This window comes from Poecilia mexicana, unplaced genomic scaffold (assembly GCF_051168715.1).
Source record: "Poecilia mexicana isolate PSO_F unplaced genomic scaffold, ASM5116871v1 scaffold_18, whole genome shotgun sequence".
NCBI lineage: Eukaryota > Metazoa > Chordata > Actinopteri > Cyprinodontiformes > Poeciliidae > Poecilia > Poecilia mexicana.
In genome coordinates this window covers 13,326,308-13,342,567 of record NW_028263387.1, presented here as the reverse complement: position 1 = coordinate 13,342,567, position 16,260 = coordinate 13,326,308, and the positions used below count along the sequence as shown (strand labels likewise).

General features: G+C 42.9%; 1 protein-coding gene across 2 annotated transcripts in view; it reads left to right on the top strand.

Annotated features, from left to right (window-relative positions):
• Positions 1-3,178: 3,178 nt before the first annotated feature.
• The window catches only part of zbtb4 (zinc finger and BTB domain containing 4), a 32,983-nt gene continuing 19,901 nt past the window's right edge, over positions 3,179-16,260 (top strand). Inside the window, exon 1 of one of the 2 annotated variants that reach the window (XM_014989322.2) lies at positions 3,179-6,273. The gene's annotated coding sequence lies outside the window, so the exon portion shown is untranslated. Of the gene's footprint in view, positions 6,274-12,550; positions 14,207-16,260 lie in introns of those variants that run through there. The other variant, XM_088015101.1, reaches the window with a different exon arrangement.

Below are 16,260 nucleotides of genomic sequence, written 5' to 3'. Positions count from 1 at the left end.
TTAATCTTCCAGTGGAAACAATTACTGTCATCTAAACAACTAGTTCAAGAGGTGACTAATTTCTAGTTGGTTAAACCTATGTTGTGCTCAAAGCCTCTCCAAATAATGAATCTATAAATTGTTCAAATCTGTCCTTTTATTCACAACAAACACTGAAATGTTAGTACAGTGCCTATAAGGGAAGCAATTACTTCAATTAGAGTCATTTTAACTTATAGACAAATGTTTTTAATAGCGGAAGCAATGATAATTATTTTTCTTCCAGCTAAAAGTCTATACCACCAGAATCAAGGCAAATACTTGTATCTGATTTTAATCTTTTTAAAGTTGTCTTGTTTTCCTTCTTTTGAGAAGTATTATGAAGCAAATTTTCTGCTTTTAAACAGTCTTGTAAAAACACATCTTTTACATTTAGAGAATAATTCAATTTACTAGCGCTGTTCACTAGCGTGGATAAATATGCAAAAAGAAAAAGGAAGTAAGAAAAATATTTCTAACATTCATCGTTACATCCCACTTAAGTTTACCAAAATAAAAAAATATATATTAATTTTTTCAAGCCTTTTTATGTTTAATTATATTTTTAGTTAGATTCTTTAACCTTAATATGCCACATTATACACTGGATTTAACAATGTAACCTAAAGTTTCTGAAAATGTACAGATGGAAACTGCATTTATTTGAGCCAAAATAATTGCGCCCACTGTTTGAGATTTTCATACAGCGCTAATAAAACACCTTTTAGTACACCTCTAAATTGAAAACCACATTAATGCTGCATTATTTCCTGATTTGTAAAACCTAGTGATAATAAAAACCGACTGGTGTGTTGGTATTTTGCAGACAAGGTTACCTTTTAATCTTAAAAAAAATTATTTCTTAAGCATTAAAAGTCTTAATTATGTGCAGATTTTGTCAACTGTGTCTGTTATTATTTACCTTAATATTTCACTCCTTGCCTCTTCCATTGTGTTTTTTTTTTTTGTTTGATTTTTTTTTACACAACCAAGTTGAAAGGAAAACATTTTCATGTTATCCTTTCATGTTTTCAATAAAAAGGGTGTTTTATGAGCAGACAAATCTACAGTCAGTATCGATTACACAGTTTACTGCTGTAAGAAGGTGTCAAAGTCACTTGGTTGTAAAATCACTCAAGTCGCAAATTTGCAGTGCTTATTTTAAATAAAACTGATTAAATCTGGTTATTTTTATAATTAAAGTAGGTCTAATAATGAAACAACAAAGTTATGGATTAAGATAAAAAGTTTTGAAAACATGTTATCTATTGAAAGTTGCAGACACCCTAATGAAATGTCCTTAGAAAAATCAAGAAATTACAGCCTGGAAATGTAAATTAATCTCGAGAACATAAATAATCAAATAAAAAAAAAATCTTATGTTGACTCTAATGGCTTCCCCTTTCAGTAGAGGCATGTTATCTGTACTGGAGTTAAATAAATGCATCTCACTGCCTCTAAGATTAATGAATTAGATTTTTCTGCTTCCGTCTTCAGGCCTCCTCTGAAGGCTGCTGGTTCACTTATCTAGGGGGAGCTGTTGTCTGGTACTGATGGACACTGACTGTGTGTTTTCAGGGTCTGAAGGAGGGGCCACGTCAGGCAGGAGAGGCAGTCAGACGCCCAGCATGGTAGAAGAAGCAAAATGAGACAATATCTGATTTATTCTGAATGAAAAGACCAGAACGGCAACCGAGATCTGCTAGCTTTAGAGAAATAAAAAGCTCAAACTGTTTGTTTTTTTTTGTTTGGTTTTAAATGAGTGGGTGTCACTTTCTCCAAAAGCATTAAAAACAGGTTTGTGCTTCTCAGATTGCGTAATGTTTTTGTTTTGCAGTTCTCCTTCTGAAACCCGTCCGCAAGCTGAAAGAGGAACTGTTTGTTTGAGTTAAGCGCCTGGCTGCTGTTTTGCAATATGAAAGCGTGACGCGGCGCTGGAGGCGTGTTCCTCAGAGCTCACAGGAACAGGCCAGCCCACCGGAGCCCATGAGGGAATGTCCTGTTCTCTGGGTGTTTGTTTTGGCTGATGTCAGCCGCCGCCAAGCGCCTTCTTCTTCTTCTTCTTCTTCTTCCTTTCATCCTTCCCCCGTCAATGTCCAAACGGCCCTTTGAAGCCCTCCTTGTTCTCAGGACCCCCTTTTTCTTTCCTTTCTTTTCTGGCTTGTTTGCAGGAATCAGGAGACAGCACGGCGAACGTTGAGCCGCCTTGTGCTACGGCGGAGGATTCGCCATGAGTTTCTATCTTTTTAGAGTCCTTTCAATCATTTCCTGGAACTATCTGGGTGCTAAATTAATTTCTCCTGATCCCAAACTCACCCTGCAATCAGCTTAGTGCTAATCTCGGGCTCTTACAGTGCAGCCAACTCTTGTCTGGGCAACACTGCTGCACTGAGCTCTCCTCTGTTCTCATTTTACAAGGTTTTGACCCTTGGCACCGTCTGTCCTGCTCCCACTCTGTCATTCTTTTCTCATTCAAGCAGTAGGAAAGCTTCTTTTTTTTACCCTTGTCCCAGTGAATCGTCTTGCTTTATCTTCTTTTTTGTTCGAACCTTGTGTGTGTGTGTTTTTTTTTCCTTTTTCAGGAATTCCTCACTGCTTTCAGAACTCCAACCATCTTTGTACTCTCTCTGATTCTCCTTCTACGCTTTAATCTTCCCCTTCTTGTTGTTTTGCCTATCGGTAAAGCTCAGAAATCTTGTCTCTGGTGTCTTTTTTTTTTTCTTCTTCTGTTTTTACTTTCTCTGCTGATTTCCTTGGCACGATGCCTGTTACATTTGCTTTGCTTTGTTTGTCCTCCTTGCTTTCAGTTCACCCCCCCCCCCGCACTCCTCCCAACCTTTTTCTTTTGAAGTCAGTCACCGATTTGTGATCTTGTGTTTGATTTCGGAGTCACAGTCCCTTTGTGTCGCTCTGCTTCCTGCGAGCTTCGCTCAGATTACCCTTCCTTCCAGAGGGCTGTCACTGAAGTGCTATTTAAAGAGGCGTGCAGAAGAGCAAGGCTTGTTTACAGCGCCTTCAAACTACAGGCTGTCTAGAAACAGGAAGTACCATCACCTCAAAGGACAGCAGCCAACACGCAGCCACTTCCTCCTCCTCCTCCTCCTCTTCCTCCTCCTTATGACTGAGCAGTGGCTCCAGTAAAAACAACCCTGGAGCTTATCAGAGAATTATTCGCCCCTCCCCGCCGCCCCTCCTGAATGGTGCACACACACAGCAGGCTTTTCAGCCCTCCACCGTGTCCTATGTGGCTTTCTCCTTTTCTCCCATGCCCACAGACCTCCTCTCTTTTCCAACTGTCACCCCTTTGCCAGGACAGCATGCCTGAGTAGCTGCCTGGAGATGAAGGAGCTAATTAATTTGATTTAGCCATACCCTCTCTCTTTCTCTCTGCCTCTTTCTCTCTCCCTTTCTCTCTCTCTTTCTCGCTCTCTGTGTCAGTGGAAAAACCAGCCGCCCGCCCTCCTCCACACCGTATCAACCAGTCCCCTCCCAGATAATTTTCCACCTATCCTTTCTAGTCTCCTTTGGCAACATCCGCTCTCTAAACCTTCCCGTCCCTATTCCCCTCCGCTTGTTTTCCTTCCTGTTACACAACCACATTTTGCCAGCAGGTTGCTGCCAGCCAGACTGCTTCACTCCCCACACCCAGGGGCGCAGCTATGTACTATCTCAGGTGTATGCTCACATTATAACACCCTGCCTTCCCCCTGTAGGGATTCAACGTTCAGGTGAATAAATCTCACTTAGTCATGGATTCATAAGAAGAAAAATCATGTAATACTATATGCTATTATACACTGATAATATCATCTACACATGCACAAACAGCTGTGAAGTACAGAAAATGGCGACAAATAATTTTTTTTTTTTTTTTGCCCATTGCTTTGGCGCCCCCTCTGGCGGCGCCCCCTATGACGCCCGCACCCAGTCTAAAAACTGCTTCTCATACATTTGTGTCCTCTCCATTACCAGGGGTAACGGAGAGGACACGCTCGCTGTAGTTCACCGACTCAGGCGACCTGAACGCGGCCATGTGAGCCTCCGGTGGATGAAACCTCCCGTGTGTCACTTGATACGTCGACGGATCCGCCTACCGCGTTATAATCAGGCAAGTCTAGAATAGCTGTGTAACGGTCTAACAGCACTTATCAGGTGACTGGGTGAAACCCTTTCCGTGCCTCCAGCAGGCCTTTGGGATCCACTCGGACCGGTTTTAAGCGCAAATGTTTCCGTCCTTCACTGTTTCTCTGCAGGGTTCAACCAGCTAAACCCCTAGCATGTTTTTTTTTTTTTTTTTTTTTTGTGAGGCTTATGATTCTCTGACGCCCTAAAAACTTAAAACACCCTCTGTAAGCTAATTATCTCAAGATAATTGATGCTTTCATATTCCATTTTGTTGCTCTTTAACCCAAAGATGATTTAATTGTGATTTCCAGTGGAGTCATTATTGCTATCTTAAGCAGTATAACCATAAAGCAGAGGTTGTTTGTATATAAAAGGTAAAATGTGATCTCATGCAGTAATTTAGGAAATGAATGATGAGCTAATTATTGAAGTAAACCTAGTGAACTAATGAAAATAACTCACAAATGTTTGAAAATCGCAACTTTTGAGAGAAAAACATCTCGATAAACATTTCCAACAAAATCGCAGATGCTGCTGTTGTTGGTACACCTAATAAAAATTAATGTAATAAATGTAACATGAAGCATTTTTGTACTTTATGCTTTTTTTTAATTAACCACTAACCCACAAGTTTTTCTTTCTCTGTGTTACAAACATAGCAAGACGCAGAGGGCCGTTGCTCTTAGCCACATGCCACAGGCTGGATGAAGGCCCAGTTTTATATTAATTATGCCGCCATGCGGTGTGAGGAGGATGGGTGGCGAATGAAACATCAGAAAAACACACTGCTGGAAACTCGCAAACGTAAACTTTTGAAGTTTTCCCAACTCTTCTGGGCTTCAAACATGTCAAAAGTGTGCAGGAAATCACGAGCTCTTTGAAACGGCGGGGCATTTTAAATAAAAAATGGACGAACTCTTGGTAGAAAACTGAAAACGAGTTGCCATCAGTCTCTCAGCAGAATAATCTACGGCCAAATCAAATCTCCCGACTCCAGTCCCAGAGAGCTGCGGCCTTGCAACTTTGAGACCCGTCCTCTCCGCTCCAACACGGCTTAATCAATAATTTGAATGACCTCTTCAAGTTTGGCAAAGGCCTGGTAATGGGCCATTTATTTGATATAAATGTGTTGGAGTAAGGATGCATCAGGAAGCTGCAGGCCAGCAGATCTGGAGACCTCTGATATAGAGAGAAGGTGCAAAAAAAAAAAGGTCAAAGGTCACACTTTCTGTTTACTCCAGCATTGTGAAATGTCAGAGTTGAAAACCACCTAGCGTCGTTCTGACAAAATTACATTAAACTAAGTATTATCAGCAGGGATGCCAGTAATTGTTCTCTTAATTGTGCTCCGCTGGTAATTTAGTTAAAAACAATTTTTTATTATTTTTTTTTAAAGTGGGATTTTTCCCTTGAGTAAATGTACTTAAGTTAAATGTTGGATTTTGTCTCAGTGTGACAACATGCTACTGCGATAAACTTTGAAATAATTCCTGATTGTTTATATATCTCTATAAAGAGGTGATACTACATTCAGATGGAAAAAAAAAATATCCTCAAGATGAAGCATTAGCGATTTGCTGACCTTTAAATATGAAATCTTAATGAACGTTAAGTAATTAATCTGCTTCTTCTGCGCTCTGTAACACAAAACGTTGACGTCTCTCCTGTGCTCCGAAAACCAGCCGGTAGCTCATGCGAGCACGTTAAGCTCGAGTCCTTCCTGGTGGAGCTGTTGCGCAGATTTTCTGGTTATGTTGCTGCCCTGCTTCTGTAAACAGAGAAGTATTAGCAGAAGGCATGCTCCAGCACGCTCACCTCTCTCCCTCTGTCTGCCGAGGGCTGGGTGCTCAAGACGCCGCCTCTGTGTCTCTAAGACAATGCCGTGGGATTAAACAGCACTTTATCTGAGTTCATGTGAAACTCCAAAAAGTAAACAAGCCCGGTGCCGTTTCTGCAGCGGCAGAAAATAGCCTCGGTTTCATCATTGCTTTTTTTTTTTTTTTTTTTCTGTGCTCGTGTTTCTCCTTGCAGAGGCAGAGTTGGCTGCTTCGCAAAGCCGCAGCTTCCTCTTAGAGAAGTGACATCTGAACTCCCCGACTTTGATCTCAGGCTCAGTCAGCTGGAGAGCAGGTTAGTCATCCTTCTGCGACTGGGAATGTTTACTAACATTTTTAACGTGCCTCCGGATTTCTTCGCCATGTCCACGAAAGGAGAAGCACGGCCTGGAAGCTGGAGGAAATGCACAAATGTGCGCCAAACGCACGCAGGGTTTCTGACTGTGTTGCAGCTGCTGTGTGCACTGCAGCTGTTTCGCATTAATTTAAGCGTCAGGTTGAAGGCTTGACATAAAAAACAAACAAACATGCAAAACACAGAGTTGTCGATCACACTGCAACAAAAACAGTCAAAATGCAAGTGTGACTGTGCATTTTGGGAACTGACTGAGACTGTAGGCCTTAACTTTCTCATTGAATGCGAGACATGTGACTCATGCAGCTGTTTTACTGGAAGCAGGAAGTCTAATTTGCAGGTCAGTGGAGGCCATGTTTCTGGCCTGAATCATAGCGTTGCTGAACGCTGCAGTCCTGCTTTACCCGCAAATATCAACAACACAGAAATAAAAAAATCCTTCTTTAGATGCTGCTCTGTCAGACGTAAAACATCCACGGAGATTTTCACTCAGTTTTTAATAGCCACAGTTATGTAAATTGCATTATAGAGATGCATGCAAATACGGTGCATGCATCTTTAGACTATTGAATGTGAATCTTGGTTAGGCCTCAAACAGCATGTCAACCTCTGTGTCTGCACATCTTCTCACAATTTCTGCGTGTTTGTTGTTGTTGTTGCTTTTCCTATCGATATTTTTATTTTTAATAGTTTTTATTTATCAAAAGCAATAGTTCAAAGTCATTTTGTAAAAAAAAAGAAATGTTCTCTTTTAGCACTTTTAACCACTAATTTTATTCTGTAGCAAGTTAATCCCCCCGCCTCCTACCTCAATTTTTTTAATGATAAAAAAATATTTTAGCAATTTTATCCATCAAACAGTTGACATAAATACAAGGCAGTGGCAAATTATACCTTCACAGAACATTTTAGCTGCTTATAACATTTCTAAAAGTTTACTTTCTTTTACAGTTAGCTTCATCTTTTCCCCTTCCACCTCAATGTTTAGTGGCAGGTGGACATTGTCCTCACCAGCCTTACTTGACTCTGATTAGTTGCTTTTCACCTTGTTAGTGTTATTTAACTTTAAATATTTACTACTGTATCCAAGTAGCTATTTTCCTGTTATTTCTTACTGCCTTGTGAGAATAAACGCACATTTACCTTCGATCTATGAGACACCTTGATGGTTCATCGTCAGTGATGAACCCGGGTCTTAAATCAATCAATCTTAAATCGACCGGTTATCAGTCCCAGGTTACCATCTTCCCTTCTTGATCCACAGCTGTCTTGGGGCTTTTATAGCAGCTTCACTGATGTTTCTGGTGGCTCTAATTTCTACCAGCCCTAAACGGACGGTGCGCAGATTGCCCTGAAATAACCCCTGCAGGCCTCCTCAGTTTGCTCACAGCGGGCCTGCCAGCCGCTCTTCCTCTACGTCTCAACTTCAGATATTTGTCCTTCTTACGTTCGTGGGCCTCCCACATCCGATCTTCCCGGGGGGACTGGAAGCTCCAGCAGCATGCTTGCTTCGCGGGCTCTGATGTGAAGGCCCAATCTGGCCTGATTGACGTCTTTGCTGTGCGCTCTGGAAACTTTATCTGCCTTCCAAGATCTTCTCTTAACTCTCAGCCATGGGCTGTGGTTAGCAGCTGAAAGGTCGAGGTTTGAACTTCCCCTGCTCTGATGATACTCTGTCTTACTGGGAACTTGTGTTTCCTCTGCTGGATTCCGGTACAAATGGCATCAGCTGCTGCCTTCTGCGTCACTTCCCCGGGCTTTAAGGCAGCAGCTTGTGCGCTAGTGAGTCTCAGCCTGGGCCCAGTGGAGACGCTGGTGATTCTGCATCATGCACACCGACTTGATCAGAAACTTGAGTCTTGCTGGCTCTGACTTTCAAAGCTCTGCCCTCTGCCCAAGTTATCCTCCGAATGGTTGCATTCCAGTTAATCCAGCCGGCTTGCTAACGCCTGGTCATAGCCCTGCTGAGCCGCCCCTCCTTCGTCTCCATCCAGATCTGCGCCTGGACCATTTGATGCTTCCCCATTCTGGCTCTGGTGACTTTTAGCTCGTCTGCAAGTCCTGTGGAAGGGAACCGCAGTTTGTTGTTGTCGCGTGCACAAAAGGGCAATTCAGCTTTTCCTCTGCTAACAGCCAAGTTTTCAGAAAGTTGTATTTTCTCTCATCTTTCCCATTTGTAAGAGTGTGTTAGAGAAACAACCGTCCCGCATAGTATCGCTAAGGAAAGAGGAAGTCATTTATTACACATTAATAAATGACTTCCTCATTTATTAATCCTCAAATTGTTTCACTCACATTTATTTTACAGGAATTTCAAACGTTACCGAATTTCTGGGGTTACCAAAATGGTGTCAGTTTGTTTAGGTATATTAAAAAATGTTTATTTTCCACTGATTTGATGTTTAGTTAATTAGCTAAACTAAACATCTTTGTTTAGGGACTTTGGTTCTATATATATATATATATATATATATATATATATATATATATATATATATATATATAAAAAATTTTTTTTAAAGGATTTTACATTTTTTATAAGGAATAGCAAACATAAATTTGACACCAATAACCTTAGATTTTAAATTTATTGTACTGTGTTTTTTTTTTTTTTATCTAATTATAGGACAGTTCCATTAAAAAAATGTCTGATTACTTTACAAAGTCAACAATTTGCATTCAAAACTGCATTTTTGACCTCCTAATTCCATTTTAGCTAGACGTTACTTATGTAACAATCAGCTACTTAAAGGTGACACCATCACAGAGGATTTAAAGTATCTTTAATATCAAAGAGGCATAAATTGATGCCAGTTTTACAGCTAAATCAACACCATCATCTGTCCCAGTGAGCACAGAACTCAGCCAGAGATGTCGCTCTAAAAACCATTACAGAAGAGCCTCAGTCTGGTAAAGTTTAAACTCAGAATCCTGATAGGTTGCAATTTATCCGGCCGTCGTAATCAAAGTAATTCTACTTGATGAGAAGTTTAGAAAGGTGAGGTAAAACAGAAAAAACAAACCGTCTCTCTAAATGACACGGCTCAGGCTGACGTCCACCTACTGCTGCCATGTGCCCTGCAGAAGAGAGTCGCAGTGTGAATCACGCTGGAAAACGGGCATTTTTTAGTGTCTGTCTTTGTATGTAAAATATGTTAAACTGCGTATTGTTTTTATTTAGGACAGTATGAATTCAAGATCATTTAAAGTGTGAAACGAAAGTAAAATAATTAGTTGGAATGTTTGAACATCCAGTTGTTGTCGATATCCGTTCATCCAGGCTCGTTCTTGGAGGTCAAAAATACTTAATAGATCCCAGAGAAATGTTAAATTACATAGCAATTTATATTTTCTAACATTCTCCTGTAGCAGTCAGTGTTAGAGCGGTGATGAACACTCCTCTGATTGAAGACTCTCTTGTCTTCTCTGCGATGTTTTTCCTGCTTTGCAGAATAATCTCCAAAGGTTCCAGAGAAAATCCGCAGATCAGAACCAGATGACTGGGGGTGGAAAAAAAATAAAATCAGTTTTTTTAGTTTTTCTGTAATTTACTTTTTCGTCCTCGTTTCTGAGCTGGTAGATGATGCCAAACAAACAAAAACCCAGTCGGAAAAGTTGTTTTAATGGCACAAAGGAGCTGGGATCGTTTGTGTGCCTCTGTGGGAAGTCGTGCTGGCCCGTTAAAACCGACCCGCGACTCATTTAAAGTCAGTTTTTTGTCTCAAAGGAAACCATTTAAATAAGTCTTGATGTGATAATTGCTCAGAATTTGTACCAAGATGGCTTCCTTAGTTGTTACATCTTTGCATATTCAGTCGTCTCGCTTTATAGCGCAGCATGAAAAGCTGCGATCACGTTCGACCGAACAGCCATGAATAGGCATAGATGGACGATGGGGGTGTCTCTGAATACGAAGCTGGCGACCGGCTGCGGCCGCAGAACAATGCTGGGACACATGCATGGACTGAGCGCCTGGCTTGCTCCACCACACACACACACACGCACACACACACACACACACACACACACACACATTGTTTTTGCCAACGGGCAGTTTGCGTCACACACAGAAGGGCTCTCTCCGCTTTGTCTTTTCTTAATTTCACATCCAGTTTTCATGTTCTCTCTCTCTCTCTCTCTCACACACACACACACACACCCACCCTGGAAATGCTTTGAAGACGTGCAGCAGCACACGAGAGAGGATGGAAGTAGCATGGGGGATCGGCGAGGGGGGAGCCGAGGAGAGGAAAAAAAGTTTGTTCAACTCCGTGAGCCAGAGAGGTCACAGGAGCAACAACCAGCCTCAGAGCGGTCTCCATGGAGACGAGTGTGGCAGCGTACAATGAGGCTGAGATAGAGTGATGAAAGAGAGGGAGAGAGGGAAAGGCCATGGAGGGGAGGGAGGGGGAGGTTGTTGGCGTCAAGGTTCACTTGGTGTGTACTTGTGTGAGAGTTGCTGCTGGAGGGAAGGGGTGTGTGCGTGTGTGCGTGTGTGTGTGTGTGTGTGTGTGTGTGTGTGTGTGTGTGTGTGTGTGTGTGTGGACCAGGCGGTTTCCACTCAGAGAGACAGTGGGACGTGTGATGGTGGCGAAGCCAAGCAGGACTCCAACTTTCTTCCACCCCAACAGGAACTTTTCTGCTCTCTTGTTGCAACGGAGAGTAAATCTAGTTCTCCAGAGCGACCCATGGAGGAAAACGATACAGACTTAAAATTTAAAGGGAGTCTATGATGCAAAATTTACTTTTTGCACATTTTTGTACTTTTAAAAATAGCAAAAGCACTTAAAAAAATAAAATGAAATAAATCACCCATCCAGATACCAGTAGGTTTCTTGGTGTCTGGAAAATGAGCTGTTTGAAAAACCTCAGCAAGCACAGTCTGTTACCTAGCAACCCCAGCAAATCCCAGCCCGTCACAGGGTTTCCCCCAGTGTATTATAAGCCTGGCGGGCCACTAGGCTGAGCATTACTTATTTATTTAAGTCTTTTTAAAATGTTTGCATTTTTAAGACATCGGAGTTGATATTCAGGTGTTAATCTTCCAATCTTTTAATAATACATAATTATCAAGTGATATTTTCAACTCAAAAATATGAGTTCAAGCACCCAACCACCAGGCTTAGCAAGTTTTCTGGGGGAAACCTTGCAGTCACTTACCAACCCAAGCAGAGGTCCAGATTGTTTATTTGGTCTGCTGGTTTTGCCGTAGTATGTGCTGTACAATGGCTGCTGGAAAAAACAAGCGTTTTGATGTCGATTTACCTTTCAGAAATCACTTGCTGTTTTCTTGTTGGTTGTGCTGGAGGCTCCACGTCTGCTTTTCAAAGATGTACTGTGGTATAATTGGGGATTTGTTTGTGTGCTATTTTCTCATGGGAGTGTAAACATTGGGTTGGGGGGGGGGCGGGGGGGGGGGCGTGGCCAGAAGCAGCTTATATGGATTTAAAGTGACAGAGGCCCTAAAACGTCTCATTCTGAAATGAGCTCAAAATAGGCAGAACTGTGCAAACTAAACTTTCATTTTATGACAATGAATTTGTGCTGAAAAAAATATATAATGAACATGTTTGTGTAGACCTATCCTAACCCGTTCAAGGAAGCACAGTAGGTCGCCTTTTAACTAAACACAACACCAGTTGTTGCTCGAAGGCAACGTGCCTCGATTTTCACAGATAAATCAGAACTGATACCTGGTTTACAAGCACGGATGGTGTTTGAGTGGCGGTGCCACAAAACATAATGGTATCTTGTTCCCAGTAGTTCCAGTCTAGCCCCAGGTAGCTCTAAAAGCAGTTAATTGGCCAGCTTTGTCTCTGGCAACACTTGAACCCTTTTAGCCGAGGGCATGGACTGTCAATGAGTGGCCCAGTTTCTGTTCATGCCAGTCCAACTTTTCCCCTCTGTCTCTTTTTAACAGGCATTCCTCTGATTTTACACTTGAAAACCGGCTGCCCCGGACACTGCTGCTCACGCTTTGATAGAGACGTAAAATATGTTGTGGGATGGGAGGCGGGGGAGCTTTGAAAGCCTTAGAAAACATAAAGTTCAGCTCACTGCTTTGACGTACGCCAGAGAAATGGGACGTGTTTTGAGCCTGGAGTCTGTTTGACCCATTGTTGCAACCTGAGCCAATTTCCCCCCTGATGAATTGAAACCAACCAAACATACAAACGTGGGAGATGAAGTGAGGAATTACCTGATGAACTCCTTTTTTTTTTTTACATTAGGTCACATGAAAACCAAAAACTTCAATGTATTTTCTTAGGATTTCCTGTGATAAAGTGTATAGTTTCACTTCCTTGTAAAAGAAAAATACTTTTTACGAGTTAGAATCTCAAAAAGTGTGTTGTGCATTTATATTCTGTCCCCTTTACTATATCTGTATCTGTCAGGGTATATAGTGTATCTGAAAATAAAGAGTACAACCCAACTATAAACCTACTTATATACATTTACATGACCACCACCAGTGAGGGCAATAATCAAAGAAGCAGCCCAGTGGCCCAGTCAATCAGTTATTGGTACTTTTGTCAGTGCCTTCAGGTGCTAGGTCCTGCTGTAAGTTGAAATAAATTCATTCAAATGTCCTGGGAGACCGCTGGACCTGATGAGACACAGTGGAAAAACACCAGCAGATGACATGGCTTCCCAAATCATCACTGGCATCGTATTAACTTGCGGCAGATGTGCTGCCGTTCCAACTTTCACATCCCGGTCTGCCCTTTGAAAACATTCCTGCTTGCATCCGGATGCTAGCTTGATGTTAGCTCCTCCCATTTTCTGACTGACCTGCCATTGGCTGCTCATTAGAAGACCAAGTCAAAGGTTTTTGCCTGTGCGTTTATTGGAGATGTCTTACGAAGCCGTGTCTGACCCCTCCCAGCAGTAGTGACACTCAGTCAGGATGTCTCTGCCTTTCCTGCACTGATTTTCACTTTCTTTTTAAAACGCGGCTGTGACAGACCACTGAAGTTCACTGGAGCTCAGCGTCAGGCGAAAGGAGCGGCCCTTTAACGCCTCCATTTTCCCCTCAACTTTTTTTTTTGTTTTGCTTCCTTCCACCATTTGACTGCGGCCAGTTTGTCCTCTCCCGCTGTCTCACTTTCCTGCTGTCCCTCCAGCTCACTCCTCTCTCACTCCCCTCGCCGTCCTCTCGTCCCTCCATCCGTCCGTCCGTCCTTGGTGCCCAGGTTTTTTGGGAGTTGGCGTGGTTCCTGTTTGTTTTCAGCCATTTTGGGGACTTGCAGTGCTCGTAACAAACTGCTTAAATGGCGTCCTCTTGCTTGCCTGCTCTCCCACTCCCGTCTCCCTCTGCCTCTCCCTCCCTCTCCCTATCGCTGGGCTTTGTGTATATAAAGTATCTCTATGTGTGTGTGTTGGAGAGAGTGAACAACACTTCCAAATAAAAAGAAGATTGGATTCAGAAGAGGGGGGGGAAGAGAGAGAGTCAGTTCAGGGTGTGTAGATCTGTGGAGGATTCACTTGCTGGATAATTTAGGGGGGAAAAAAGAGCAAAACCAGTAAGAATTCCTCTTTTCAAGGAGGAAAAACTGGTGTGAGAGAGGAGAAAAAGACAGAAAGCAAGAAAAGGGGGAGTGAGTGAAGGAGAGCAAGCAAGTTCGAGTGTGAGAATCACTCCTGCCCTCTGTCTTCACACACTGCTGGCTGTATGTGTGTGTGCACCGCCTCTCCCTGCACTCTCCCTCTCTTTCTCTCTCTCTCTCTCTCTCTCTCTCTCTCAAACACACACACAGCAACTCACACACACACACACTGAGGCAGGCGTGCGCACTCACAGACCGAGGGGGAGAGAGGGAGTGTAAGGGGAGCGAACACATCGCAGCAGAGATGCAGCAGGAGGTTTTCCGAGGTACGTTCTCTTCTATGCTCGCCTTCCTGAGAGACAGACAGGGAGAATAAGAGGAAGAGAGGCTGAATTTGGTGGTTTTCCTGCTTGTTTTTTTTTTTTTTTTTTCTGCTTCACTCCGCTGCTTCTGCTGCTGCTGCTGCTGCTGCTGCTGCTGTGCTGGCGGCTCTGCTCCGTGCATGAAGAGGAGGAAAAGGTTTTTATTTTACTCTGCGTGTGTCGGGGTGTGAGGGCTGGTGGGTGTGTGTATTTATGCAGTGTGTCTGTGGACGCGTATTCCAGAGTGTGCGTCTGCGTGTGTGTGTGTGTGTGTGTGTGTGAGTGAGTGAGAGTGTTTATGCTGGGTCTGTCCTTGTGTGTGTGTGTGTGCGTGCGTGTGTATGTGCGTACGCGTGTGCGTGTGTGCCAGTAACAGGCCTCGTCTCCCTCATCCTCCCCTCTGGTTGCTGACGCACCACGCAGTTCTTTTTCAAGAGCGATGACTCGCTTTCAGACTGCGATGAAACTTTTAATTTATCGAAGCCTCTTGCGTGTTTGTGATGGAGACGGGGTGTGCGGCGGCGGTGGGGGGGGGAGGTGGACAGTGCCGTGTACACACCAGAAGAGGCGGTTAGACAAGATGGGAGGTTTGTTTTGGGGCTCCAAATCCTGTGGGCCGGTCTCCCACCTCTGTCTGTAAACTCAGCAACATCATAGGAAGTGTCATGGAAGTTCCATGTAAATGATATCAAGCGTCGGCCGAGCGGTTCTGGTCTCTGGGTTCAGTTCTGGGCGGCCCAGATAGTCCTCCATTTTGACCAGCCTCGTGTTTTCGCTGTGTTTTTTTTTTTTTTTCTTCCTCTCATGAAGAGCAGCAGAGGGCACATTGATGTCCCTGGCTCTGCTGCTGCTGCTGCTGCTGCCCCGAGCCTTGCTTCTTTTCCAAAACAACACAGCATCTGCTGCCAGCTACTCCACATTCCAGGTTTCCATGGATGCCAAGTCAAGCCTCTGTGCTCAACGTATGGAAAATGTGATGCGCGCTGCCACAGACCCGCCAGGGTCACAGGTCGCACAATAGGAAGAGCCGTTTCTCGCCGCTTTTGAAGTGTCAAAAGCAGGACGACGTCTCCTCTATTTTTAGCCGTTAGCGAGAGGGTGACACATCAAAAAAAGAAATATTTGTCATTGGGGCCGTCGAAAGGTCTCGAGTACAGCTTTCACTGACTATAAAAGTTAATTTGATCAAACACCACAAACATAAAGGATGTGGACATGTTCAGGAAGCTGCAGCAGAGCTTTGGTTCTGGTAGAAGTTGCAGTTCCTGGTGATCACTGCAGCCCTCTGCTTTGCTAATTCTGCAAACTCGAGATGCGTGGATCAGGTTTTTCCTACCCTTTACCGTTTTCCGATTTTTTTCTCTCTAACACTTCAGCCACCTCTACCTTTTCGACTCATTCCTATTTTTTCTTAAAAAACAAAAAAACAACAACAAAAAAAAACACAAACACATAAAAGAGATCAAATGTAGCCTTAAAGGTAACTGATAAAGGGATTATAAGATTACTCACATTTATGCGTTAAAGCAGCGAAGCCCAAAATTACTTATGCACTTTTCAGATTTATGTTTAAAGTAATATTTTAATTTTACTAACATGTTTATTCTTACGGGAAGTGACATTAACATTTCGGAGCTGCCCAGTCAGACTACAGACTTGAATCTGATAGGGAATCTGTGAAGGGAGATAAAGATTAGGGTGATTACTCTGAGGCCTTCCCACATCAAAAACTTTTACCTAATTAGCTGCTAATAAATGTTTTTGATGATTAAGAATGACATAGATTATTATTCATTTTTTTAAATTTCGCTTTATAAATTAGAGTCTCTTTCAAATCATCTCGTCTTTTATGAGACATCAGTCTCATTTCCTCTCAACAAACCAACGTTGAATCCAAAGCTGCCTGGAGTATGAATAATTCTGGCCTAGGTTTGTTAACTTTTATCTGATTTTGATGGCTGACGGCACAAGCAGGGAGAAGCTTTGTTTTGAAATGCTGATGCGCTGAGCTATACCTT